We start from the raw sequence: 26,005 nt of genomic DNA on the forward strand, positions 1-26,005 counted from the left end.
TCTCTTAGGCAAAGGGGTGCTAGGGCAAAGAGGATTTCGCTCCATGCGGGTATCTTCCACCATTCTGCGGGGACTAGCTCAGGCATTCAGCTGCAGCATCCCACACATCCGATTCTGATTTCACAACGAATGCTGTGCTTTCCCAGAGGAGATGCCACAGCAAAGGGGCTTTCGCTCTCTACGGGTTTCTCCCATCGTGCTGCGAATACTAGGCTAAGGCAAGCTACAAAAGCAGCCCGCAGAACTGACTCTGATTTCCCAGTGACTGCTATGCTTTCGCAGAGGTTTTCAGCTTGGCGCGATCCACACTTCACTGCTCCTTCTTTTGCAAGGCTTTGGTCGTTCCCTCTGTCGCGGCAGGGAAGAAGAGCCACGGGAGAGCTGGTGCCGCTTGGGTCTTGATTTCCTCGGCTCCAAGTTCGCACCCGGGGTTCACCTCGCTAAGCCGAACTAAGCAGACACAGCCTCGACCCTGCAGCAGCGTGCGTGGCCTAGGATGGCACTCTGCTCACAATGCCATCTCTCGGCATAGGCAAGGCCTGCCCTTTCGCTCTGGCGTTCAGGTGGTCAGGGGACTAGGCCAGTGCCTTCCCCATCCTTGAGGAGACGTGAGAGGATCACTGCAACACCGCCCGTGCCCTGGGATGGGGAGTAATGGGTAACTGTCCCTGTTTCCCCGGGACACTCCCTGCCTCCGCCAATGCTGCCACATCCTGGAGGAAGACGGCATCTGATTGCCCATTCCTCCAGGAGGTGATTCTGCGAGTTCAGGGCCGGGAGTTTGGTGGCAAGCCCACTTCTGCCCTCTGGACAGGTGGCCAAGGAGATGCTGTCCCCTTGGGACCAGAGGCACAGGAAAGGCCTTCCTTCTCGGACTCCTTCCTCAGATTGGAGCACGCTCCCTTGCCCAATCGTCCCCTCATGTCTCCTTAGCAGCCAGGCTTCGTCTCTCTGCACAGGGAGCGGGTGACACTTGTCTTGCCACAGGCCCGCTGTTCCTGCCAGGGCCGGCTCTCCAGCTTCACGACCGTTTCCCGACCCCAAGGCCAAGGGCTCCTTCTCTTCTCCTGGGGCAGCGTGCTGCATTTTCCCAAGACAGGCTCCTGTGGAGCCCAGTGACAGACATGTCCCTTTCCTTAAGGCTCTTTCCACAGGCGCAGGCACGGTTCTCTCTCAGGCAGAGGGGATGCCCAGGCATAGAGGATTTCGCTCCATGCGGGTTTATTACACCATGCTGTGGAGACAAGCTCTGGCAAGGAACCGGCAGCATCCCACACACCCGACTCTGATTTCCCAAAGAATGCTGTGCGTTCCTAGAGGGGATGCCCGTGCAAAGAGTCTTCCGCTTAATGCGGGTTTCTCCCGCCATGCTGATAATACTAGGCTAAGGCAAGCAGCAACAGCAGCCCACAGAACAGACTCTGATTTCCCAGCGATGGCTATGCTTTTGCAGAGGTTTTCAGCTTGGCACGAATCGCACTTCGCTGCTGCTTCCTCAGCAAGGCTTTGTTTGTTCGCTCTGTAGCGGCAGGGAAGAAGAGCTGCGGGGGAGCTGGTGCCTCTGGGACGTTGCTTTTCCGGGCTCCAAGATCGCGCCCGGGTTTCACCTTGCTAAGCCGAACAAATAGACACAGACACAACCCTGCAGCAACGTGCGTGGCCTATCATGGCACTCTATGCCTATTACCATCTCCTGGCGTAGGTAAGGCTTTGCCGTTTCTCCGGCGATCAGGCAGACTCGGGGTCTAGGCCAGTGCCTTCACCACAGGAGAGAGGAGGCGACAGGATCCCTGCACAAGGCCCGTGCACTAGGATTGGGAACTGTGGGGTACTGTCTCCACTCCTTCCGCGGCACACCCCCTGCCACCCACAACGCTGCCACATCTTGGTGGAACAGGGCTTCTGACTGCCGGTTTCTCCATGGGGTTGTTTCTGCGAGTTCCGGGTATGGCACCTGGTGGCAAGCCCAAGTCTGCCCTTGGGACAGGTGGCCAAGGAGATGCTGTCCCCTTGGGACCTGAGGCACAGGACAGGCCTGCCTTCTGCCCAGACTCCTTCCTCAGAGTGGAGCACGCACCCCTGCCCTAGTCATCCCCTCATGTCTCCTTAGCAGCCAGGCTTCCATCTCTCCTTACAGGGAGCGGGTGACACGTGTCTTGCCACCGCCCTGCTGTTCGTGCCATGGTAGGCTATCCTGCTTCCCGAGCGTTTCCGGACCCCAAGGCCAAGGGCTCCTTCTCTTCCCCAGGGACGGCGTGCTGCGCCTTCCCCACACTTGCTCCTAGGGAGCGCAGTGACAGACATATGCAACCATGCTTCTCTCTCAGGCAGAGGGGATGCCCAGGCAAAGAGGATTTCGCTCCATGCGGGATTATTACACCGTGCTGTGGAGACTAGCTCTGGAAAGCAACAGGCAGCATCCCACAGACCCGACTCTGATTTCCCAAAGAATGCTGTGCTTTCCCAGATGTTGTGCCAGTGCAAAGAGGCTTTTGCTTTATGCGGGTTTCTCCTGCCATGCTGCGAATACTAGGCTAAGGCCAGCAGCAACAGCAGCCCACAGAACAGACTCTGATTTCCCAGCGACTGCTCTGCTTTCGCAGAGGTTTTCACCTTGGCGCGAACCGCACTTCGCTGCTGTTTCCTCAGCAAGGCTTTGGCTGTTCGCTCTGTCACATCAGGATAGAAGAGCTGCGGGGGAGCTGCTGCCTCTTGGGCCTTGCTTTCCCGGACTCCATGTTGATGCCCTGGGTTCACCATGCCAGGGTGAACTAAGCAGACACAGCCACAACCCTGCAGCAGCGTGCGTTGCCTAGGATGGCACTCTATGCACACTACCATCTCCCGGTGTAGGCAACTTTGGCCTTTGGCACTGGCCCTCAGGCGGATTCGCGGACTAGGTCAGTGTCTTCCTCACAGGAGAGGAGAGGCGACAGGATCCCTGAACACTGCCCGTTACTGGAATGGGGAGCTTTCGGGGATTGTCCCCACTCTTTTCCCGGCACACACCCTGCCGCCCACAATGCTGTCACATCTTGGAGGAAGATGGCACCTGACTGCGCATTTCTCGAGGGAGCTGTTTCTGCGAGTTCCGGGTATGGCGCCAGGTAGCTAGCCCAAGTCTGCCCTACGGACAGTTGCCCAAGGAGATGCTGTCCCCTTGGGACCAGAGGCACAGGACAGGCCTGCCTTCTGCCCAGACTCCTTCCTCAGAGTGGAGCACGCGTCCCTGCCCTAGTCGTCCCTTCATGTCTCCTTATTAGCCAGGCTTTGTCTCTCTGCAAAGGGAGCGGGTGACATTTGTCTTGCCACCGGCCTGCTGTTCCTGCCAGGGCAGGCTCTTCTGCTTCCCGACCGTTTCCCGACCCCAAGGCCAATGGCTCCTTCTCTTCTCTGGGGGCGGCGTGCTGTGCCTTCCCCAGACTTGTTTCTGGGGAGCGCGGTGACAGCCGTTTCCCTTTCCTGAAGGACCTTTCAGATGTGCAAACATGCTTCTCTTAGGCAAAGGGGTGCTAGGGCAAAGAGGATTTCGCTCCATGCGGGTATCTTCCACCATTCTGCGGGGACTAGCTCAGGCATTCAGCTGCAGCATCCCACACATCCGATTCTGATTTCACAACGAATGCTGTGCTTTCCCAGAGGAGATGCCACAGCAAAGGGGCTTTCGCTCTCTACAAGTTTCTCCCATCGTGCTGCGAACGAATACTAGGCTAAGGCAAGCTACAAAAGCAGCCCGCAGAACCGACTCTGATTTCCCAGTGACTGCTATGCTTTCGCAGAGGTTTTCAGCTTGGCGCGATCCACACTTCACTGCTCCTTCTTTTGCAAGGCTTTGGTCGTTCCCTCTGTCGCGGCAGGGAAGAAGAGCCACGGGAGAGCTGGTGCCGCTTGGGCCTTGATTTCCTCGGCTCCAAGTTCGCACCCGGGGTTCACCTCGCTAAGCCGAACTAAGCAGACACAGCCTCGACCCTGCAGCAGCGTGCGTGGCCTAGGATGGCACTCTGCTCACAATGCCATCTCTCGGCATAGGCAAGGCCTGCCCTTTCGCTCTGGCGTTCAGGTGGACAGGGGACTAGGCCAGTGCCTTCCCCATCCTTGAGGAGACGTGAGAGGATCACTGCAACACCGCCCGTGCCCTGGGATGGGGAGTAATGGGTAACTGTCCCTGTTTCCCCGGGACACTCCCTGCCTCCGCCAATGCTGCCACATCCGGGAGGAAGACGGCATCTGATTGCCCATTCCTCCAGGAGGTGATTCTGCGAGTTCAGGGCCGGGAGTTTGGTGGCAAGCCCACTTCTGCCCTCTGGACAGGTGGCCAAGGAGATGCTGTCCCCTTGGGACCAGAGGCACAGGAAAGGCCTTCCTTCTCCGACTCCTTCCTCAGATTGGAGCACGCTCCCTTGCCCAATCGTCCCCTCATGTCTCCTTAGCAGCCAGGCTTCGTCTCTCTGCACAGGGAGCGGGTGACACTTGTCTTGCCACAGGCCCGCTGTTCCTGCCAGGGCCGGCTCTCCAGCTTCACGACCGTTTCCCGACCCCAAGGACAAGGGCTCCTTCTCTTCTCCTGGGGCAGCGTGCTGCATTTTCCCAAGACAGGCTCCTGTGGAGCCCAGTGACAGACATGTCCCTTTCCTTAAGGCTCTTTCCACAGGCGCAGGCACGGTTCTCTCTCAGGCAGAGGGGATGCCCAGGCATAGAGGATTTCGCTCCATGCGGGTTTATTACACCATGCTGTGGAGACAAGCTCTGGCAAGGAACAGGCAGCATCCCACACACCCGACTCTGATTTCCCAAAGAATGCTGTGCGTTCCTGGAGGGGATGCCCGTGCAAAGAGTCTTCCGCTTAATGCGGGTTTCTCCCGCCATGCTGATAATACTAGGCTAAGGCAAGCAGCAACAGCAGCCCACAGAACAGACTCTGATTTCCCAGCGACGGCTATGCTTTCGCAGAGGTTTTCAGCTTGGCACGAATCGCACTTCGCTGCTGCTTCCTCAGCAAGGCTTTGTTTGTTCGCTCTGTAGCGGCAGGGAAGAAGAGCTGCGGGGGAGCTGGTGCCTCTGGGACGTTGCTTTTCCGGGCTCCAAGATCGCGCCCGGGTTTCACCTTGCTAAGCCGAACAAATAGACACAGACACAACCCTGCAGCAACGTGCGTGGCCTATCATGGCACTCTATGCCTATTACCATCTCCTGGCGTAGGTAAGGCTTTGCCGTTTCTCCGGCGATCAGGCAGACTCGGGGTCTAGGCCAGTGCCTTCACCACAGGAGAGAGGAGGCGACAGGATCCCTGCACAAGGCCCGTGCACTAGGATTGGGAACTGTGGGGTACTGTCTCCACTCCTTCCGCGGCACACCCCCTGCCACCCACAACGCTGCCACATCTTGGTGGAACAGGGCTTCTGACTGCCGGTTTCTCCATGGGGTTGTTTCTGCGAGTTCCGGGTATGGCACCTGGTGGCAAGCCCAAGTCTGCCCTTGGGACAGGTGGCCAAGGAGATGCTGTCCCCTTGGGACCTGAGGCACAGGACAGGCCTGCCTTCTGCCCAGACTCCTTCCTCAGAGTGGAGCACGCACCCCTGCCCTAGTCATCCCCTCATGTCTCCTTAGCAGCCAGGCTTCCATCTCTCCTTACAGGGAGCGGGTGACACGTGTCTTGCCACCGCCCTGCTGTTCGTGCCATGGTAGGCTATCCTGCTTCCCGAGCGTTTCCGGACCCCAAGGCCAAGGGCTCCTTCTCTTCCCCAGGGACGGCGTGCTGCGCCTTCCCCACACTTGCTCCTAGGGAGCGCAGTGACAGACATATGCAACCATGCTTCTCTCTCAGGTAGAGGGGATGCCCAGGCAAAGAGGATTTCGCTCCATGCGGGTTTATTACACCGTGCTGTGGAGACTAGCTCTGGAAAGCAACAGGCAGCATCCCACAGACCCGACTCTGATTTCCCAAAGAATGCTGTGCTTTCCCAGATGTTGTGCCAGTGCAAAGAGGCTTTTGCTTTATGCGGGTTTCTCCTGCCATGCTGCGAATACTAGGCTAAGGCCAGCAGCAACAGCAGCCCACAGAACAGACTCTGATTTCCCAGCGACTGCTCTGCTTTCGCAAAGGTATTCACCTTGGCGCGAACCGCACTTCGCTGCTGTTTCCTCAGGAAGGCTTTGGCTGTTCGCTCTGTCACATCAGGATAGAAGAGCTGCGGTAGAGCTGCTGCCTCTTGGGCCTTGCTTTTCCGGACTCCATGTTGATGCCCTGGGTTCACCATGCCAGGGTGAACTAAGCAGACACAGCCACAACCCTGCAGCAGCGTGCGTTGCCTAGGATGGCACTCTATGCACACTACCATCTCCCGGTGTAGGCAACTTTGGCCTTTGGCACTGGCCCTCAGGCGGATTCGCGGGCTAGGTCAGTGTCTTCCTCACAGGAGAGGAGAGGCGACAGGATCCCTGAACACTGCCCGTTACTGGAATGGGGAGCTTTCGGGGATTGTCCCCACTCTTTTCCCGGCACACACCCTGCCGCCCACAATGCTGTCACATCTTGGAGGAAGATGGCACCTGACTGCGCATTTCTCGAGGGAGCTGTTTCTGCGAGTTCCGGGTATGGCGCCAGGTAGCTAGCCCAAGTCTGCCCTACGGACAGTTGCCCAAGGAGATGCTGTCCCCTTGGGACCAGAGGCACAGGACAGGCCTGCCTTCTGCCCAGACTCCTTCCTCAGAGTGGAGCACGCGTCCCTGCCCTAGTCGTCCCTTCATGTCTCCTTATTAGCCAGGCTTTGTCTCTCTGCAAAGGGAGCGGGTGACATTTGTCTTGCCACCGGCCTGCTGTTCCTGCCAGGGCAGGCTCTTCTGCTTCCCGACCGTTTCCCGACCCCAAGGCCAATGGCTCCTTCTCTTCTCTGGGGGCGGCGTGCTGTGCCTTCCCCAGACTTGTTTCTGGGGAGCGCGGTGACAGCCGTTTCCCTTTCCTGAAGGCCCTTTCAGATGTGCAAACATGCTTCTCTTAGGCAAAGGGGTGCTAGGGCAAAGAGGATTTCGCTCCATGCGGGTATCTTCCACCATTCTGCGGGGACTAGCTCAGGCATTCAGCTGCAGCATCCCACACATCCGATTCTGATTTCACAACGAATGCTGTGCTTTCCCAGAGGAGATGCCACAGCAAAGGGGCTTTCGCTCTCTACGGGTTTCTCCCATCGTGCTGCGAATACTAGGCTAAGGCAAGCTACAAAAGCAGCCCGCAGAACTGACTCTGATTTCCCAGTGACTGCTATGCTTTCGCAGAGGTTTTCAGCTTGGCGCGATCCACACTTCACTGCTCCTTCTTTTGCAAGGCTTTGGTCGTTCCCTCTGTCGCGGCAGGGAAGAAGAGCCACGGGAGAGCTGGTGCCGCTTGGGTCTTGATTTCCTCGGCTCCAAGTTCGCACCCGGGGTTCACCTCGCTAAGCCGAACTAAGCAGACACAGCCTCAACCCTGCAGCAGCGTGCGTGGCCTAGGATGGCACTCTGCTCACAATGCCATCTCTCGGCATAGGCAAGGCCTGCCCTTTCGCTCTGGCGTTCAGGTGGACAGGGGACTAGGCCAGTGCCTTCCCCATCCTTGAGGAGACGTGAGAGGATCACTGCAACACCGCCCGTGCCCTGGGATGGGGAGTAATGGGTAACTGTCCCTGTTTCCCCGGGACACTCCCTGCCTCCGCCAATGCTGCCACATCCTGGAGGAAGACGGCATCTGATTGCCCATTTCTCCAGGAGGTGATTCTGCGAGTTCAGGGCCGGGAGTTTGGTGGCAAGCCCACTTCTGCCCTCTGGACAGGTGGCCAAGGAGATGCTGTCCCCTTGGGACCAGAGGCACAGGAAAGGCCTTCCTTCTCGGACTCCTTCCTCAGATTGGAGCACGCTCCCTTGCCCAATCGTCCCCTCATGTCTCCTTAGCAGCCAGGCTTCGTCTCTCTGCACAGGGAGCGGGTGACACTTGTCTTGCCACAGGCCCGCTGTTCCTGCCAGGGCCGGCTCTCCAGCTTCACGACCGTTTCCCGACCCCAAGGCCAAGGGCTCCTTCTCTTCTCCTGGGGCAGCGTGCTGCATTTTCCCAAGACAGGCTCCTGTGGAGCCCAGTGACAGACATGTCCCTTTCCTTAAGGCTCTTTCCACAGGCGCAGGCACGGTTCTCTCTCAGGCAGAGGGGATGCCCAGGCATAGAGGATTTCGCTCCATGCGGGTTTATTACACCATGCTGTGGAGACAAGCTCTGGCAAGGAACCGGCAGCATCCCACACACCCGACTCTGAATTCCCAAAGAATGCTGTGCGTTCCTAGAGGGGATGCCCGTGCAAAGAGTCTTTCGCTTAATGCGGGTTTCTCCCGCCATGCTGATAATACTAGGCTAAGGCAAGCAGCAACAGCAGCCCACAGAACAGACTCTGATTTCCCAGCGACGGCTATGCTTTCGCAGAGGTTTTCAGCTTGGCACGAATCGCACTTCGCTGCTGCTTCCTCAGCAAGGCTTTGTTTGTTCGCTCTGTAGCGGCAGGGAAGAAGAGCTGCGGGGGAGCTGGTGCCTCTGGGACGTTGCTTTTCCGGGCTCCAAGATCGCGCCCGGGTTTCACCTTGCTAAGCCGAACAAATAGACACAGACACAACCCTGCAGCAACGTGCGTGGCCTATCATGGCACTCTATGCCTATTACCATCTCCTGGCGTAGGTAAGGCTTTGCCGTTTCTCCGGCGATCAGGCAGACTCGGGGTCTAGGCCAGTGCCTTCACCACAGGAGAGAGGAGGCGACAGGATCCCTGCACAAGGCCCGTGCACTAGGATTGGGAACTGTGGGGTACTGTCTCCACTCCTTCCGCGGCACACCCCCTGCCACCCACAACGCTGCCACATCTTGGTGGAACAGGGCTTCTGACTGCCGGTTTCTCCATGGGGTTGTTTCTGCGAGTTCCGGGTATGGCACCTGGTGGCAAGCCCAAGTCTGCCCTTGGGACAGGTGGCCAAGGAGATGCTGTCCCCTTGGGACCTGAGGCACAGGACAGGCCTGCCTTCTGCCCAGACTCCTTCCTCAGAGTGGAGCACGCACCCCTGCCCTAGTCATCCCCTCATGTCTCCTTAGCAGCCAGGCTTCCATCTCTCCTTACAGGGAGCGGGTGACACGTGTCTTGCCACCGCCCTGCTGTTCGTGCCATGGTAGGCTATCCTGCTTCCCGAGCGTTTCCGGACCCCAAGGCCAAGGGCTCCTTCTCTTCCCCAGGGACGGCGTGCTGCGCCTTCCCCACACTTGCTCCTAGGGAGCGCAGTGACAGACATATGCAACCATGCTTCTCTCTCAGGCAGAGGGGATGCCCAGGCAAAGAGGATTTCGCTCCATGCGGGATTATTACACCGTGCTGTGGAGACTAGCTCTGGAAAGCAACAGGCAGCATCCCACAGACCCGACTCTGATTTCCCAAAGAATGCTGTGCTTTCCCAGATGTTGTGCCAGTGCAAAGAGGCTTTTGCTTTATGCGGGTTTCTCCTGCCATGCTGCGAATACTAGGCTAAGGCCAGCAGCAACAGCAGCCCACAGAACAGACTCTGATTTCCCAGCGACTGCTCTGCTTTCGCAGAGGTTTTCACCTTGGCGCGAACCGCACTTCGCTGCTGTTTCCTCAGCAAGGCTTTGGCTGTTCGCTCTGTCACATCAGGATAGAAGAGCTGCGGGGGAGCTGCTGCCTCTTGGGCCTTGCTTTCCCGGACTCCATGTTGATGCCCTGGGTTCACCATGCCAGGGTGAACTAAGCAGACACAGCCACAACCCTGCAGCAGCGTGCGTTGCCTAGGATGGCACTCTATGCACACTACCATCTCCCGGTGTAGGCAACTTTGGCCTTTGGCACTGGCCCTCAGGCGGATTCGCGGACTAGGTCAGTGTCTTCCTCACAGGAGAGGAGAGGCGACAGGATCCCTGAACACTTCCCGTTACTGGAATGGGGAGCTTTCGGGGATTGTCCCCACTCTTTTCCCGGCACACACCCTGCCACCCACAATGCTGTCACATCTTGGAGGAAGATGGCACCTGACTGCGCATTTCTCGAGGGAGCTGTTTCTGCGAGTTCCGGGTATGGCGCCAGGTAGCTAGCCCAAGTCTGCCCTACGGACAGTTGCCCAAGGAGATGCTGTCCCCTTGGGACCAGAGGCACAGGACAGGCCTGCCTTCTGCCCAGACTCCTTCCTCAGAGTGGAGCACGCGTCCCTGCCCTAGTCGTCCCTTCATGTCTCCTTATTAGCCAGGCTTTGTCTCTCTGCAAAGGGAGCGGGTGACATTTGTCTTGCCACCGGCCTGCTGTTCCTGCCAGGGCAGGCTCTTCTGCTTCCCGACCGTTTCCCGACCCCAAGGCCAATGGCTCCTCTCTTCTCTGGGGGCGGCGTGCTGTGCCTTCCCCAGACTTGTTTCTGGGGAGCGCGGTGACAGCCGTTTCCCTTTCCTGAAGGCCCTTTCAGATGTGCAAACATGCTTCTCTTAGGCAAAGGGGTGCTAGGGCAAAGACGATTTCGCTCCATGCGGGTATCTTCCACCATTCTGCGGGGACTAGCTCAGGCATTCAGCTGCAGCATCCCACACATCCGATTCTGATTTCACAACGAATGCTGTGCTTTCCCAGAGGAGATGCCACAGCAAAGGGGCTTTCGCTCTCTACAAGTTTCTCCCATCGTGCTGCGAACGAATACTAGGCTAAGGCAAGCTACAAAAGCAGCCCGCAGAACCGACTCTGATTTCCCAGTGACTGCTATGCTTTCGCAGAGGTTTTCAGCTTGGCGCGATCCACACTTCACTGCTCCTTCTTTTGCAAGGCTTTGGTCGTTCCCTCTGTCGCGGCAGGGAAGAAGAGCCACGGGAGAGCTGGTGCCGCTTGGGCCTTGATTTCCTCGGCTCCAAGTTCGCACCCGGGGTTCACCTCGCTAAGCCGAACTAAGCAGACACAGCCTCGACCCTGCAGCAGCGTGCGTGGCCTAGGATGGCACTCTGCTCACAATGCCATCTCTCGGCATAGGCAAGGCCTGCCCTTTCGCTCTGGCGTTCAGGTGGACAGGGGACTAGGCCAGTGCCTTCCCCATCCTTGAGGAGACGTGAGAGGATCACTGCAACACCGCCCGTGCCCTGGGATGGGGAGTAATGGGTAACTGTCCCTGTTTCCCCGGGACACTCCCTGCCTCCGCCAATGCTGCCACATCCGGGAGGAAGACGGCATCTGATTGCCCATTCCTCCAGGAGGTGATTCTGCGAGTTCAGGGCCGGGAGTTTGGTGGCAAGCCCACTTCTGCCCTCTGGACAGGTGGCCAAGGAGATGCTGTCCCCTTGGGACCAGAGGCACAGGAAAGGCCTTCCTTCTCGGACTCCTTCCTCAGATTGGAGCACGCTCCCTTGCCCAATCGTCCCCTCATGTCTCCTTAGCAGCCAGGCTTCGTCTCTCTGCACAGGGAGCGGGTGACACTTGTCTTGCCACAGGCCCGCTGTTCCTGCCAGGGCCGGCTCTCCAGCTTCACGACCGTTTCCCGACCCCAAGGCCAAGGGCTCCTTCTCTTCTCCTGGGGCAGCGTGCTGCATTTTCCCAAGACAGGCTCCTGTGGAGCCCAGTGACAGACATGTCCCTTTCCTTAAGGCTCTTTCCACAGGCGCAGGCACGGTTCTCTCTCAGGCAGAGGGGATGCCCAGGCATAGAGGATTTCGCTCCATGCGGGTTTATTACACCATGCTGTGGAGACAAGCTCTGGCAAGGAACAGGCAGCATCCCACACACCCGACTCTGATTTCCCAAAGAATGCTGTGCGTTCCTAGAGGGGATGCCCGTGCAAAGAGTCTTCCGCTTAATGCGGGTTTCTCCCGCCATGCTGATAATACTAGGCTAAGGCAAGCAGCAACAGCAGCCCACAGAACAGACTCTGATTTCCCAGCGACGGCTATGCTTTCGCAGAGGTTTTCAGCTTGGCACGAATCGCACTTCGCTGCTGCTTCCTCAGCAAGGCTTTGTTTGTTCGCTCTGTAGCGGCAGGGAAGAAGAGCTGCGGGGGAGCTGGTGCCTCTGGGACGTTGCTTTTCCGGGCTCCAAGATCGCGCCCGGGTTTCACCTTGCTAAGCCGAACAAATAGACACAGACACAACCCTGCAGCAACGTGCGTGGCCTATCATGGCACTCTATGCCTATTACCATCTCCTGGCGTAGGTAAGGCTTTGCCGTTTCTCCGGCGATCAGGCAGACTCGGGGTCTAGGCCAGTGCCTTCACCACAGGAGAGAGGAGGCGACAGGATCCCTGCACAAGGCCCGTGCACTAGGATTGGGAACTGTGGGGTACTGTCTGCACTCCTTCCGCGGCACACCCTCTGCCACCCACAACGCTGCCACATCTTGGTGGAACAGGGCTTCTGACTGCCGGTTTCTCCATGGGGTTGTTTCTGCGAGTTCCGGGTATGGCACCTGGTGGCAAGCCCAAGTCTGCCCTTGGGACAGGTGGCCAAGGAGATGCTGTCCCCTTGGGACCTGAGGCACAGGACAGGCCTGCCTTCTGCCCAGACTCCTTCCTCAGAGTGGAGCACGCACCCCTGCCCTAGTCATCCCCTCATGTCTCCTTAGCAGCCAGGCTTCCATCTCTCCTTACAGGGAGCGGGTGACACGTGTCTTGCCACCGCCCTGCTGTTCGTGCCATGGTAGGCTATCCTGCTTCCCGAGCGTTTCCGGACCCCAAGGCCAAGGGCTCCTTCTCTTCCCCAGGGACGGCGTGCTGCGCCTTCCCCACACTTGCTCCTAGGGAGCGCAGTGACAGACATATGCAACCATGCTTCTCTCTCAGGCAGAGTGGATGCCCAGGCAAAGAGGATTTCGCTCCATGCGGGTTTATTACACCGTGCTGTGGAGACTAGCTCTGGAAAGCCACAGGCAGCATCCCACAGACCCGACTCTGATTTCCCAAAGAATGCTGTGCTTTCCCAGATGTTGTGCCAGTGCAAAGAGGCTTTTGCTTTATGCGGGTTTCTCCTGCCATGCTGCGAATACTAGGCTAAGGCCAGCAGCAACAGCAGCCCACAGAACAGACTCTGATTTCCCAGCGACTGCTCTGCTTTCGCAGAGGTTTTCACCTTGGCGCGAACCGCACTTCGCTGCTGTTTCCTCAGCAAGGCTTTGGCTGTTCGCTCTGTCACATCAGGATAGAAGAGCTGCGGGAGAGCTGCTGCCTCTTGGGCCTTGCTTTCCCGGACTCCATGTTGATGCCCTGGGTTCACCATGCCAGGGTGAACTAAGCAGACACAGCCACAACCCTGCAGCAGCGTGCGTTGCCTAGGATGGCACTCTATGCACACTACCATCTCCCGGTGTAGGCAACTTTGGCCTTTGGCACTGGCCCTCAGGCGGATTCGCGGACTAGGTCAGTGTCTTCCTCACAGGAGAGGAGAGGCGACAGGATCCCTGAACACTGCCCGTTACTGGAATGGGGAGCTTTCGGGGATTGTCCCCACTCTTTTCCCGGCACACACCCTGCCACCCACAATGCTGTCACATCTTGGAGGAAGATGGCACCTGACTGCGCATTTCTCGAGGGAGCTGTTTCTGCGAGTTCCGGGTATGGCGCCAGGTAGCTAGCCCAAGTCTGCCCTACGGACAGTTGCCCAAGGAGATGCTGTCCCCTTGGGACCAGAGGCACAGGACAGGCCTGCCTTCTGCCCAGACTCCTTCCTCAGAGTGGAGCAGGCGTCCCTGCCCTAGTCGTCCCTTCATGTCTCCTTATTAGCCAGGCTTTGACTCTCTGCAAAGGGAGCGGGTGACATTTGTCTTGCCACCGGCCTGCTGTTCCTGCCAGGGCAAGCTCTTCTGCTTCCCGACCGTTTCCCGACCCCAAGGCCAATGGCTCCTTCTCTTCTCTGGGGGCGGCGTGCTGTGCCTTCCCCAGACTTGTTTCTGGGGAGCGCGGTGACAGCCGTTTCCCTTTCCTGAAGGCCCTTTCAGATGTGCAAACATGCTTCTCTTAGGCAAAGGGGTGCTAGGGCAAAGATGATTTCGCTCCATGCGGGTATCTTCCACCATTCTGCGGGGACTAGCTCAGGCATTCCGCTGCAGCATCCCACACATCCGATTCTGATTTCACAACGAATGCTGTGCTTTCCCAGAGGAGATGCCACAGCAAAGGGGCTTTCGCTCTCTACGGGTTTCTCCCATCGTGCTGCGAACGAATACTAGGCTAAGGCAAGCTACAAAAGCAGCCCGCAGAACCGACTCTGATTTCCCAGTGACTGCTATGCTTTCGCAGAGGTTTTCAGCTTGGCGCGATCCACACTTCACTGCTCCTTCTTTTGCAAGGCTTTGGTCGTTCCCTCTGTCGCGGCAGGGAAGAAGAGCCACGGGAGAGCTGGTGCCGCTTGGGCCTTGATTTCCTCGGCTCCAAGTTCGCACCCGGGGTTCACCTCGCTAAGCCGAACTAAGCAGACACAGCCTCGACCCTGCAGCAGCGTGCGTGGCCTAGGATGGCACTCTGCTCACAATGCCATCTCTCGGCATAGGCAAGGCCTGCCCTTTCGCTCTGGCGTTCAGGTGGACAGGGGACTAGGCCAGTGCCTTCCCCATCCTTGAGGAGACGTGAGAGGATCACTGCAACACCGCCCGTGCCCTGGGATGGGGAGTAATGGGTAACTGTCCCTGTTTCCCCGGGACACTCCCTGCCTCCGCCAATGCTGCCACATCCGGGAGGAAGACGGCATCTGATTGCCCATTCCTCCAGGAGGTGATTCTGCGAGTTCAGGGCCGGGAGTTTGGTGGCAAGCCCACTTCTGCCCTCTGGACAGGTGGCCAAGGAGATGCTGTCCCCTTGGGACCAGAGGCACAGGAAAGGCCTTCCTTCTCGGACTCCTTCCTCAGATTGGAGCACGCTCCCTTGCCCAATCGTCCCCTCATGTCTCCTTAGCAGCCAGGCTTCGTCTCTCTGCACAGGGAGCGGGTGACACTTGTCTTGCCACAGGCCCGCTGTTCCTGCCAGGGCCGGCTCTCCAGCTTCACGACCGTTTCCCGACCCCAAGGCCAAGGGCTCCTTCTCTTCTCCTGGGGCAGCGTGCTGCATTTTCCCAAGACAGGCTCCTGTGGAGCCCAGTGACAGACATGTCCCTTTCCTTAAGGCTCTTTCCACAGGCGCAGGCACGGTTCTCTCTCAGGCAGAGGGGATGCCCAGGCATAGAGGATTTCGCTCCATGCGGGTTTATTACACCATGCTGTGGAGACAAGCTCTGGCAAGGAACCGGCAGCATCCCACACACCCGACTCTGATTTCCCAAAGAATGCTGTGCGTTCCTAGAGGGGATGCCCGTGCAAAGAGTCTTCCGCTTAATGCGGGTTTCTCCCGCCATGCTGATAATACTAGGCTAAGGCAAGCAGCAACAGCAGCCCACAGAACAGACTCTGATTTCCCAGCGACGGCTATGCTTTCGCAGAGGTTTTCAGCTTGGCACGAATCGCACTTCGCTGCTGCTTCCTCAGCAAGGCTTTGTTTGTTCGCTCTGTAGCGGCAGGGAAGAAGAGCTGCGGGGGAGCTGGTGCCTCTGGGACGTTGCTTTTCCGGGCTCCAAGATCGCGCCCGGGTTTCACCTTGCTAAGCCGAACAAATAGACACAGACACAACCCTGCAGCAACGTGCGTGGCCTATCATGGCACTCTATGCCTATTACCATCTCCTGGCGTAGGTAAGGCTTTGCCGTTTCTCCGGCGATCAGGCAGACTCGGGGTCTAGGCCAGTGCCTTCACCACAGGAGAGAGGAGGCGACAGGATCCCTGCACAAGGCCCGTGCACTAGGATTGGGAACTGTGGGGTACTGTCTGCACTCCTTCCGCGGCACACCCCCTGCCACCCACAACGCTGCCACATCTTGGTGGAACAGGGCTTCTGACTGCCGGTTTCTCCATGGGGTTGTTTCTGCGAGTTCCGGGTATGGCACCTGGTGGCAAGCCCAAGTCTGCCCTTGGGACAGGTGGCCAAGGAGATGCTGTCCCCTTGGGACGTGAGGCACAGGACAGGCCTGCCTTCTGCCCAGACTCCTTCCTCAGAGTGGAGCACGCACCCCTGCCCTAGTCATCCCCTCATGTCTCCTTAGCAGCCAGGCTTCCATCTCTCCTTACAGGGAGCGGGTGACACGTGTCTTGCCACCGCCCTGCTGTTCGTGCCATGGTAGGCTATCCTGCTTCCCGAGCGTTTCCGGACCCCAAGGCCAAGGGCTCCTTCTCTTCCCCAGGGACGGCGTGCTGCGCCTTCCCCACACTTGCTCCTAGGGAGCGCAGTGACAGACATATGCAACCATGCTTCTCTCTCAGGCAGAGGGGATGCCCAGGCAAAGAGGATTTCGCTCCATGCGGGTTTATTACACCGTGCTGTGGAGACTAGCTCTTGAAAGCCACAGGCAGCATCCCACAGACCCGACTCTGATTTCCCAAAGAATGCTGTGCTTTCCCAGATGTTGTGCCAGTGCAAAGAGGCTTTTGCTTTATGCGGGTTTCTCCTGCCATGCTGCGAATACTAGGCTAAGGCCAGCAGCAACAGCAGCCCACAGAACAGACTCTGATTTCCCAGCGACTGCTCTGCTTTCGCAGAGGTTTTCACCTTGGCGCGAACCGCACTTCGCTGCTGTTTCCTCAGCAAGGCTTTGGCTGTTCGCTCTGTCACATCAGGATAGAAGAGCTGCGGGAGAGCTGCTGCCTCTTGGGCCTTGCTTTCCCGGACTCCATGTTGATGCCCTGGGTTCACCATGCCAGGGTGAACTAAGCAGACACAGCCACAACCCTGCAGCAGCGTGCGTTGCCTAGGATGGCACTCTATGCACACTACCATCTCCCGGTGTAGGCAACTTTGGCCTTTGGCACTGGCCCTCAGGCGGATTCGCGGACTAGGTCAGTGTCTTCCTCACAGGAGAGGAGAGGCGACAGGATCCCTGAACACTGCCCGTTACTGGAATGGGGAGCTTTCGGGGATTGTCCCCACTCTTTTCCCGGCACACACCCTGCCACCCACAATGCTGTCACATCTTGGAGGAAGATGGCACCTGACTGCGCATTTCTCGAGGGAGCTGTTTCTGCGAGTTCCGGGTATGGCGCCAGGTAGCTAGCCCAAGTCTGCCCTACGGACAGTTGCCCAAGGAGATGCTGTCCCCTTGGGACCAGAGGCACAGGACAGGCCTGCCTTCTGCCCAGACTCCTTCCTCAGAGTGGAGCACGCGTCCCTGCCCTAGTCGTCCCTTCATGTCTCCTTATTAGCCAGGCTTTGTCTCTCTGCAAAGGGAGCGGGTGACATTTGTCTTGCCACCGGCCTGCTGTTCCTGCCAGGGCAGGCTCTTCTGCTTCCCGACCGTTTCCCGACCCCAAGGCCAATGGCTCCTTCTCTTCTCTGGGGGCGGCGTGCTGTGCCTTCCCCAGACTTGTTTCTGGGGAGCGCGGTGACAGCCGTTTCCCTTTCCTGAAGGCCCTTTCAGATGTGCAAACATGCTTCTCTTAGGCAAAGGGGTGCTAGGGCAAAGAGGATTTCGTTCCATGCGGGTGTCTTCCACCATTCTGCGGGGACTAGCTCAGGCATTCCGCTGCAGCATCCCACACATCCGATTCTGATTTCACAACGAATGCTGTGCTTTCCCAGAGGAGATGCCACAGCAAAGGGGCTTTCGCTCTCTACGGGTTTCTCCCATCGTGCTGCGAACGAATACTAGGCTAAGGCAAGCTACAAAAGCAGCCCACAGAACCGACTCTGATTTCCCAGTGACTGCTATGCTTTCGCAGAGGTTTTCAGCTTGGCGCGATCCACACTTCACTGCTCCTTCTTTTGCAAGGCTTTGGTCGTTCCCTCTGTCGCGGCAGGGAAGAAGAGCCACGGGAGAGCTGGTGCGGCTTGGGCCTTGATTTCCTCGGCTCCAAGTTCTCACCCGGGGTTCACCTCGCTAAGCCGAACTAAGCAGACACAGCCTCGACCCTGCAGCAGCGTGCGTGGCCTAGGATGGCACTCTGCTCACAATGCCATCTCTCGGCATAGGCAAGGCCTGCCCTTTCGCTCTGGCGTTCAGGTGGACAGGGGACTAGGCCAGTGCCTTCCCCATCCTTGAGGAGACGTGAGAGGATCACTGCAACACCGCCCGTGCCCTGGGATGGGGAGTAATGGGTAACTGTCCCTGTTTCCCCGGGACACTCCCTGCCTCCGGCAATGCTGCCACATCCTGGAGGAAGACGGCATCTGATTGCCCATTCCTCCAGGAGGTGATTCTGCGAGTTCAGGGCCGGGAGTTTGGTGGCAAGCCCACTTCTGCCCTCTGGACAGGTGGCCAAGGAGATGCTGTCCCCTTGGGACCAGAGGCACAGGAAAGGCCTTCCTTCTCGGACTCCTTCCTCAGATTGGAGCACGCTCCCTTGCCCAATCGTCCCCTCATGTCTCCTTAGCAGCCAGGCTTCGTCTCTCTGCACAGGGAGCGGGTGACACTTGTCTTGCCACAGGCCCGCTGTTCCTGCCAGGGCCGGCTCTCCAGCTTCACGACCGTTTCCCGACCCCAAGGCCAAGGGCTCCTTCTCTTCTCCTGGGGCAGCGTGCTGCATTTTCCCAAGACAGGCTCCTGTGGAGCCCAGTGACAGACATGTCCCTTTCCTTAAGGCTCTTTCCACAGGCGCAGGCACGGTTCTCTCTCAGGCAGAGGGGATGCCCAGGCATAGAGGATTTCGCTCCATGCGGGTTTATTACACCATGCTGTGGAGACAAGCTCTGGCAAGGAACAGGCAGCATCCCACACACCCGACTCTGATTTCCCAAAGAATGCTGTGCGTTCCTAGAGGGGATGCCCGTGCAAAGAGTCTTCCGCTTAATGCGGGTTTCTCCCGCCATGCTGATAATACTAGGCTAAGGCAAGCAGCAACAGCAGCCCACAGAACAGACTCTGATTTCCCAGCGACGGCTATGCTTTCGCAGAGGTTTTCAGCTTGGCACGAATCGCACTTCGCTGCTGCTTCCTCAGCAAGGCTTTGTTTGTTCGCTCTGTAGCGGCAGGGAAGAAGAGCTGCGGGGGAGCTGGTGCCTCTGGGACGTTGCTTTTCCGGGCTCCAAGATCGCGCCCGGGTTTCACCTTGCTAAGCCGAACAAATAGACACAGACACAACCCTGCAGCAACGTGCGTGGCCTATCATGGCACTCTATGCCTATTACCATCTCCTGGCGTAGGTAAGGCTTTGCCGTTTCTCCGGCGATCAGGCAGACTCGGGGTCTAGGCCAGTGCCTTCACCACAGGAGAGAGGAGGCGACAGGATCCCTGCACAAGGCCCGTGCACTAGGATTGGGAACTGTGGGGTACTGTCTCCACTCCTTCCGCGGCACACCCCCTGCCACCCACAACGCTGCCACATCTTGGTGGAACAGGGCTTCTGACTGCCGGTTTCTCCATGGGGTTGTTTCTGCGAGTTCCGGGTATGGCACCTGGTGGCAAGCCCAAGTCTGCCCTTGGGACAGGTGGCCAAGGAGATGCTGTCCCCTTGGGACCTGAGGCACAGGACAGGCCTGCCTTCTGCCCAGACTCCTTCCTCAGAGTGGAGCACGCACCCCTGCCCTAGTCATCCCCTCATGTCTCCTTAGCAGCCAGGCTTCCATCTCTCCTTACAGGGAGCGGGTGACACGTGTCTTGCCACCGCCCTGCTGTTCGTGCCATGGTAGGCTATCCTGCTTCCCGAGCGTTTCCGGACCCCAAGGCCAAGGGCTCCTTCTCTTCCCCAGGGACGGCGTGCTGCGCCTTCCCCACACTTGCTCCTAGGGAGCGCAGTGACAGACATATGCAACCATGCTTCTCTCTCAGGCAGAGGGGATGCCCAGGCAAAGAGGATTTCGCTCCATGCGGGTTTATTACACCGTGCTGTGGAGACTAGCTCTGGAAAGCCACAGGCAGCATCCCACAGACCCGACTCTGATTTCCCAAAGAATGCTGTGCTTTCCCAGATGTTGTGCCAGTGCAAAGAGGCTTTTGCTTTATGCGGGTTTCTCCTGCCATGCTGCGAATACTAGGCTAAGGCCAGCAGCAACAGCAGCCCACAGAACAGACTCTGATTTCCCAGCGACTGCTCTGCTTTCGCAGAGGTTTTCACCTTGGCGCGAACCGCACTTCGCTGCTGTTTCCTCAGCAAGGCTTTGGCTGTTCGCTCTGTCACATCAGGATAGAAGAGCTGCGGGAGAGCTGCTGCCTCTTGGGCCTTGCTTTCCCGGACTCCATGTTGATGCCCTGGGTTCACCATGCCAGGGTGAACTAAGCAGACACAGCCACAACCCTGCAGCAGCGTGCGTTGCCTAGGATGGCACTCTATGCACACTACCATCTCCCGGTGTAGGCAACTTTGGCCTTTGGCACTGGCCCTCAGGCGGATTCGCGGACTAGGTCAGTGTCTTCCTCACAGGAGAGGAGAGGCGACAGGATCCCTGAACACTGCCCGTTACTGGAATGGGGAGTTTTCGGGGATTGTCCCCACTCTTTTCCCGGCACACACCCTGCCACCCACAATGCTGTCACATCTTGGAGGAAGATGGCACCTGACTGCGCATTTCTCGAGGGAGCTGTTTCTGCGAGTTCCGGGTATGGCGCCAGGTAGCTAGCCCAAGTCTGCCCTACGGACAGTTGCCCAAGGAGATGCTGTCCCCTTGGGACCAGAGGCACAGGACAGGCCTGCCTTCTGCCCAGACTCCTTCCTCAGAGTGGAGCACGCGTCCCTGCCCTAGTCGTCCCTTCATGTCTCCTTATTAGCCAGGCTTTGTCTCTCTGCAAAGGGAGTGGGTGACATTTGTCTTGCCACCGGCCTGCTGTTCCTGCCAGGGCAGGCTCTTCTGCTTCCCGACCGTTTCCCGACCCCAAGGCCAATGGCTCCTTCTCTTCTCTGGGGGCGGCGTGCTGTGCCTTCCCCAGACTTGTTTCTGGGGAGCGCGGTGACAGGCGTTTCCCTTTCCTGAAGGCCCTTTCAGATGTGCAAACATGCTTCTCTTAGGCAAAGGGGTGCTAGGGCAAAGAGGATTTCGCTCCATGCGGGTGTCTTCCACCATACTGCGGGGACTAGCTCAGGCATTCAGCTGCAGCATCCCACACATCCGATTCTGATTTCACAACGAATGCTGTGCTTTCCCAGAGGAGATGCCACAGCAAAGGGGCTTTCGCTCTCTACGGGTTTCTCCCATCGTGCTGCGAACGAATACTAGGCTAAGGCAAGCTACAAAAGCAGCCCGCAGAACCGACTCTGATTTCCCAGTGACTGCTATGCTTTCACAGAGGTTTTCAGCTTGGCGCGATCCACACTTCACTGCTCCTTCTTTTGCAAGGCTTTGGTCGTTCCCTCTGTCGCGGCAGGGAAGAAGAGCCACGGGAGAGCTGGTGCCGCTTGGGCCTTGATTTCCTCGGCTCCAAGTTCGCACCCGGGGTTCACCTTGCTAAGCCGAACTAAGCAGACACAGCCTCGACCCTGCAGCAGCGTGCGTGGCCTAGGATGGCACTCTGCTCACAATGCCATCTCTCGGCATAGGCAAGGCCTGCCCTTTCGCTCTGGCGTTCAGGTGGACAGGGGACTAGGCCAGTGCCTTCCCCATCCTTGAGGAGACGTGAGAGGATCACTGCAACACCGCCCGTGCCCTTGGATGGGGAGTAATGGGTAACTGTCCCTGTTTCCCCGGGACACTCCCTGCCTCCGCCAATGCTGCCACATCCGGGAGGAAGACGGCATCTGATTGCCCATTCCTCCAGGAGGTGATTCTGCGAGTTCAGGGCCGGGAGTTTGGTGGCAAGCCCACTTCTGCCCTCTGGACAGGTGGCCAAGGAGATGCTGTCCCCTTGGGACCAGAGGTACAGGAAAGGCTTCCTTCTCGGACTCCTTCCTCAGATTGGAGCACGCTCCCTTGCCTAATCGTCCCCTCATGTCTCCTTAGCAGCCAGGCTTCGTCTCTCTGCACAGGGAGCGGGTGACACTTGTCTTGCCACAGGCCCGCTGTTCCTGCCAGGGCCGGCTCTCCAGCTTCACGACCGTTTCCCGACCCCAAGGCCAAGGGCTCCTTCTCTTCTCCTGGGGCAGCGTGCTGCATTTTCCCAAGACAGGCTCCTGTGGAGCCCAGTGACAGACATGTCCCTTTCCTTAAGGCTCTTTCCACAGGCGCAGGCACGGTTCTCTCTCAGGCAGAGGGGATGCCCAGGCATAGAGGATTTCGCTCCATGCGGGTTTAATACAACATGCTGTGGAGACAAGCTCTGGCAAGGAACCGGCAGCATCCCACACACCCGACTCTGATTTCCCAAAGAATGCTGTGCGTTCCTAGAGGGGATGCCCGTGCAAAGAGTCTTCCGCTTAATGCGGGTTTCTCCCGCCATGCTGATAATACTAGGCTAAGGCAAGCAGCAACAGCAGCCCACAGAACAGACTCTGATTTCCCAGCGACGGCTATGCTTTCGCAGAGGTTTTCAGCTTGGCACGAATCGCACTTCGCTGCTGCTTCCTCAGCAAGGCTTTGTTTGTTCGCTCTGTAGCGGCAGGGAAGAAGAGCTGCGGGGGAGCTGGTGCCTCTGGGACGTTGCTTTTCCGGGCTCCAAGATCGCGCCCGGGTTTCACCTTGCTAAGCCGAACAAATAGACACAGACACAACCCTGCAGCAACGTGCGTGGCCTATCATGGCACTCTATGCCTATTACCATCTCCTGGCGTAGGTAAGGCTTTGCCGTTTCTCCGGCGATCAGGCAGACTCGGGGTCTAGGCCAGTGCCTTCACCACAGGAGAGAGGAGGCGACAGGATCCCTGCACAAGGCCCGTGCACTAGGATTGGGAACTGTGGGGTACTGTCTCCACTCCTTCCGCGGCACACCCCCTGCCACCCACAACGCTGCCACATCTTGGTGGAACAGGGCTTCTGACTGCCGGTTTCTCCATGGGGTTGTTTCTGCGAGTTCCGGGTATGGCACCTGGTGGCAAGCCCAAGTCTGCCCTTGGGACAGGTGGCCAAGGAGATGCTGTCCCCTTGGGACCTGAGGCACAGGACAGGCCTGCCTTCTGCCCAGACTCCTTCCTCAGAGTGGAGCACGCACCCCTGCCCTAGTCATCCCCTCATGTCTCCTTAGCAGCCAGGCTTCCATCTCTCCTTACAGGGAGCGGGTGACACGTGTCTTGCCACCGCCCTGCTGTTCGTGCCATGGTAGGCTATCCTGCTTCCCGAGCGTTTCCGGACCCCAAGGCCAAGGGCTCCTTCTCTTCCCCAGGGACGGCGTGCTGCGCCTTCCCCACACTTGCTCCTAGGGAGCGCAGTGACAGACATATGCAACCATGCTTCTCTCTCAGGCAGAGGGGATGCCCAGGCAAAGAGGATTTCGCTCCATGCGGGTTTATTACACCGTGCTGTGGAGACTAGCTCTGGAAAGCCACAGGCAGCATCCCACAGACCCGACTCTGATTTCCCAAAGAATGCTGTGCTTTCCCAGATGTTGTGCCAGTGCAAAGAGGCTTTTGCTTTATGCGGGTTTCTCCTGCCATGCTGCGAATACTAGGCTAAGGCCAGCAGCAACAGCAGCCCACAGAACAGACTCTGATTTCCCAGCGACTGCTCTGCTTTCGCAGAGGTTTTCACCTTGGCGCGAACCGCACTTCGCTGCTGTTTCCTCAGCAAGGCTTTGGCTGTTCGCTCTGTCACATCAGGATAGAAGAGCTGCGGGAGAGCTGCTGCCTCTTGGGCCTTGCTTTCCCGGACTCCATGTTGATGCCCTGGGTTCACCATGCCAGGGTGAACTAAGCAGACACAGCCACAACCCTGCAGCAGCGTGCGTTGCCTAGGATGGCACTCTATGCACACTACCATCTCCCGGTGTAGGCAACTTTGGCCTTTGGCACTGGCCCTCAGGCGGATTCGCGGACTAGGTCAGTGTCTTCCTCACAGGAGAGGAGAGGCGACAGGATCCCTGAACACTGCCCGTTACTGGAATGGGGAGTTTTCGGGGATTGTCCCCACTCTTTTCCCGGCACACACCCTGCCACCCACAATGCTGTCACATCTTGGAGGAAGATGGCACCTGACTGCGCATTTCTCGAGGGAGCTGTTTCTGCGAGTTCCGGGTATGGCGCCAGGTAGCTAGCCCAAGTCTGCCCTACGGACAGTTGCCCAAGGAGATGCTGTCCCCTTGGGACCAGAGGCACAGGACAGGCCTGCCTTCTGCCCAGACTCCTTCCTCAGAGTGGAGCACGCGTCCCTGCCCTAGTCGTCCCTTCATGTCTCCTTATTAGCCAGGCTTTGTCTCTCTGCAAAGGGAGCGGGTGACATTTGTCTTGCCACCGGCCTGCTGTTCCTGCCAGGGCAGGCTCTTCTGCTTCCCGACCGTTTCCCGACCCCAAGGCCAATGGCTCCTTCTCTTCTCTGGGGGCGGCGTGCTGTGCCTTCCCCAGACTTGTTTCTGGGGAGCGCGGTGACAGCCGTTTCCCTTTCCTGAAGGCCCTTTCAGATGTGCAAACATGCTTCTCTTAGGCAAAGGGGTGCTAGGGCAAAGAGGATTTCGTTCCATGCGGGTGTCTTCCACCATTCTGCGGGGACTAGCTCAGGCATTCCGCTGCAGCATCCCACACATCCGATTCTGATTTCACAACGAATGCTGTGCTTTCCCAGAGGAGATGCCACAGCAAAGGGGCTTTCGCTCTCTACGGGTTTCTCCCATCGTGCTGCGAACGAATACTAGGCTAAGGCAAGCTACAAAAGCAGCCCGCAGAACCGACTCTGATTTCCCAGTGACTGCTATGCTTTCGCAGAGGTTTTCAGCTTGGCGCGATCCACACTTCACTGCTCCTTCTTTTGCAAGGCTTTGGTCGTTCCCTCTGTCGCGGCAGGGAAGAAGAGCCACGGGAGAGCTGGTGCGGCTTGGGCCTTGATTTCCTCGGCTCCAAGTTCTCACCCGGGGTTCACCTCGCTAAGCCGAACTAAGCAGACACAGCCTCGACCCTGCAGCAGCGTGCGTGGCCTAGGATGGCACTCTGCTCACAATGCCATCTCTCGGCATAGGCAAGGCCTGCCCTTTCGCTCTGGCGTTCAGGTGGACAGGGGACTAGGCCAGTGCCTTCCCCATCCTTGAGGAGACGTGAGAGGATCACTGCAACACCGCCCGTGCCCTGGGATGGGGAGTAATGGGTAACTGTCCCTGTTTCCCCGGGACACTCCCTGCCTCCGGCAATGCTGCCACATCCTGGAGGAAGACGGCATCTGATTGCCCATTCCTCCAGGAGGTGATTCTGCGAGTTCAGGGCCGGGAGTTTGGTGGCAAGCCCACTTCTGCCCTCTGGACAGGTGGCCAAGGAGATGCTGTCCCCTTGGGACCAGAGGCACAGGAAAGGCCTTCCTTCTCGGACTCCTTCCTCAGATTGGAGCACGCTCCCTTGCCCAATCGTCCCCTCATGTCTCCTTAGCAGCCAGGCTTCGTCTCTCTGCACAGGGAGCGGGTGACACTTGTCTTGCCACAGGCCCGCTGTTCCTGCCAGGGCCGGCTCTCCAGCTTCACGACCGTTTCCCGACCCCAAGGCCAAGGGCTCCTTCTCTTCTCCTGGGGCAGCGTGCTGCATTTTCCCAAGACAGGCTCCTGTGGAGCCCAGTGACAGACATGTCCCTTTCCTTAAGGCTCTTTCCACAGGCGCAGGCACGGTTCTCTCTCAGGCAGAGGGGATGCCCAGGCATAGAGGATTTCGCTCCATGCGGGTTTATTACACCATGCTGTGGAGACAAGCTCTGGCAAGGAACAGGCAGCATCCCACACACCCGACTCTGATTTCCCAAAGAATGCTGTGCGTTCCTAGAGGGGATGCCCGTGCAAAGAGTCTTCCGCTTAATGCGGGTTTCTCCCGCCATGCTGATAATACTAGGCTAAGGCAAGCAGCAACAGCAGCCCACAGAACAGACTCTGATTTCCCAGCGACGGCTATGCTTCGCAGAGGTTTTCAGCTTGGCACGAATCGCACTTCGCTGCTGCTTCCTCAGCAAGGCTTTGTTTGTTCGCTCTGTAGCGGCAGGG

The sequence above is a fragment of the Mustela lutreola genome, chromosome 6 (assembly GCF_030435805.1).
Source record: "Mustela lutreola isolate mMusLut2 chromosome 6, mMusLut2.pri, whole genome shotgun sequence".
Lineage (NCBI taxonomy): Eukaryota > Metazoa > Chordata > Mammalia > Carnivora > Mustelidae > Mustela > Mustela lutreola.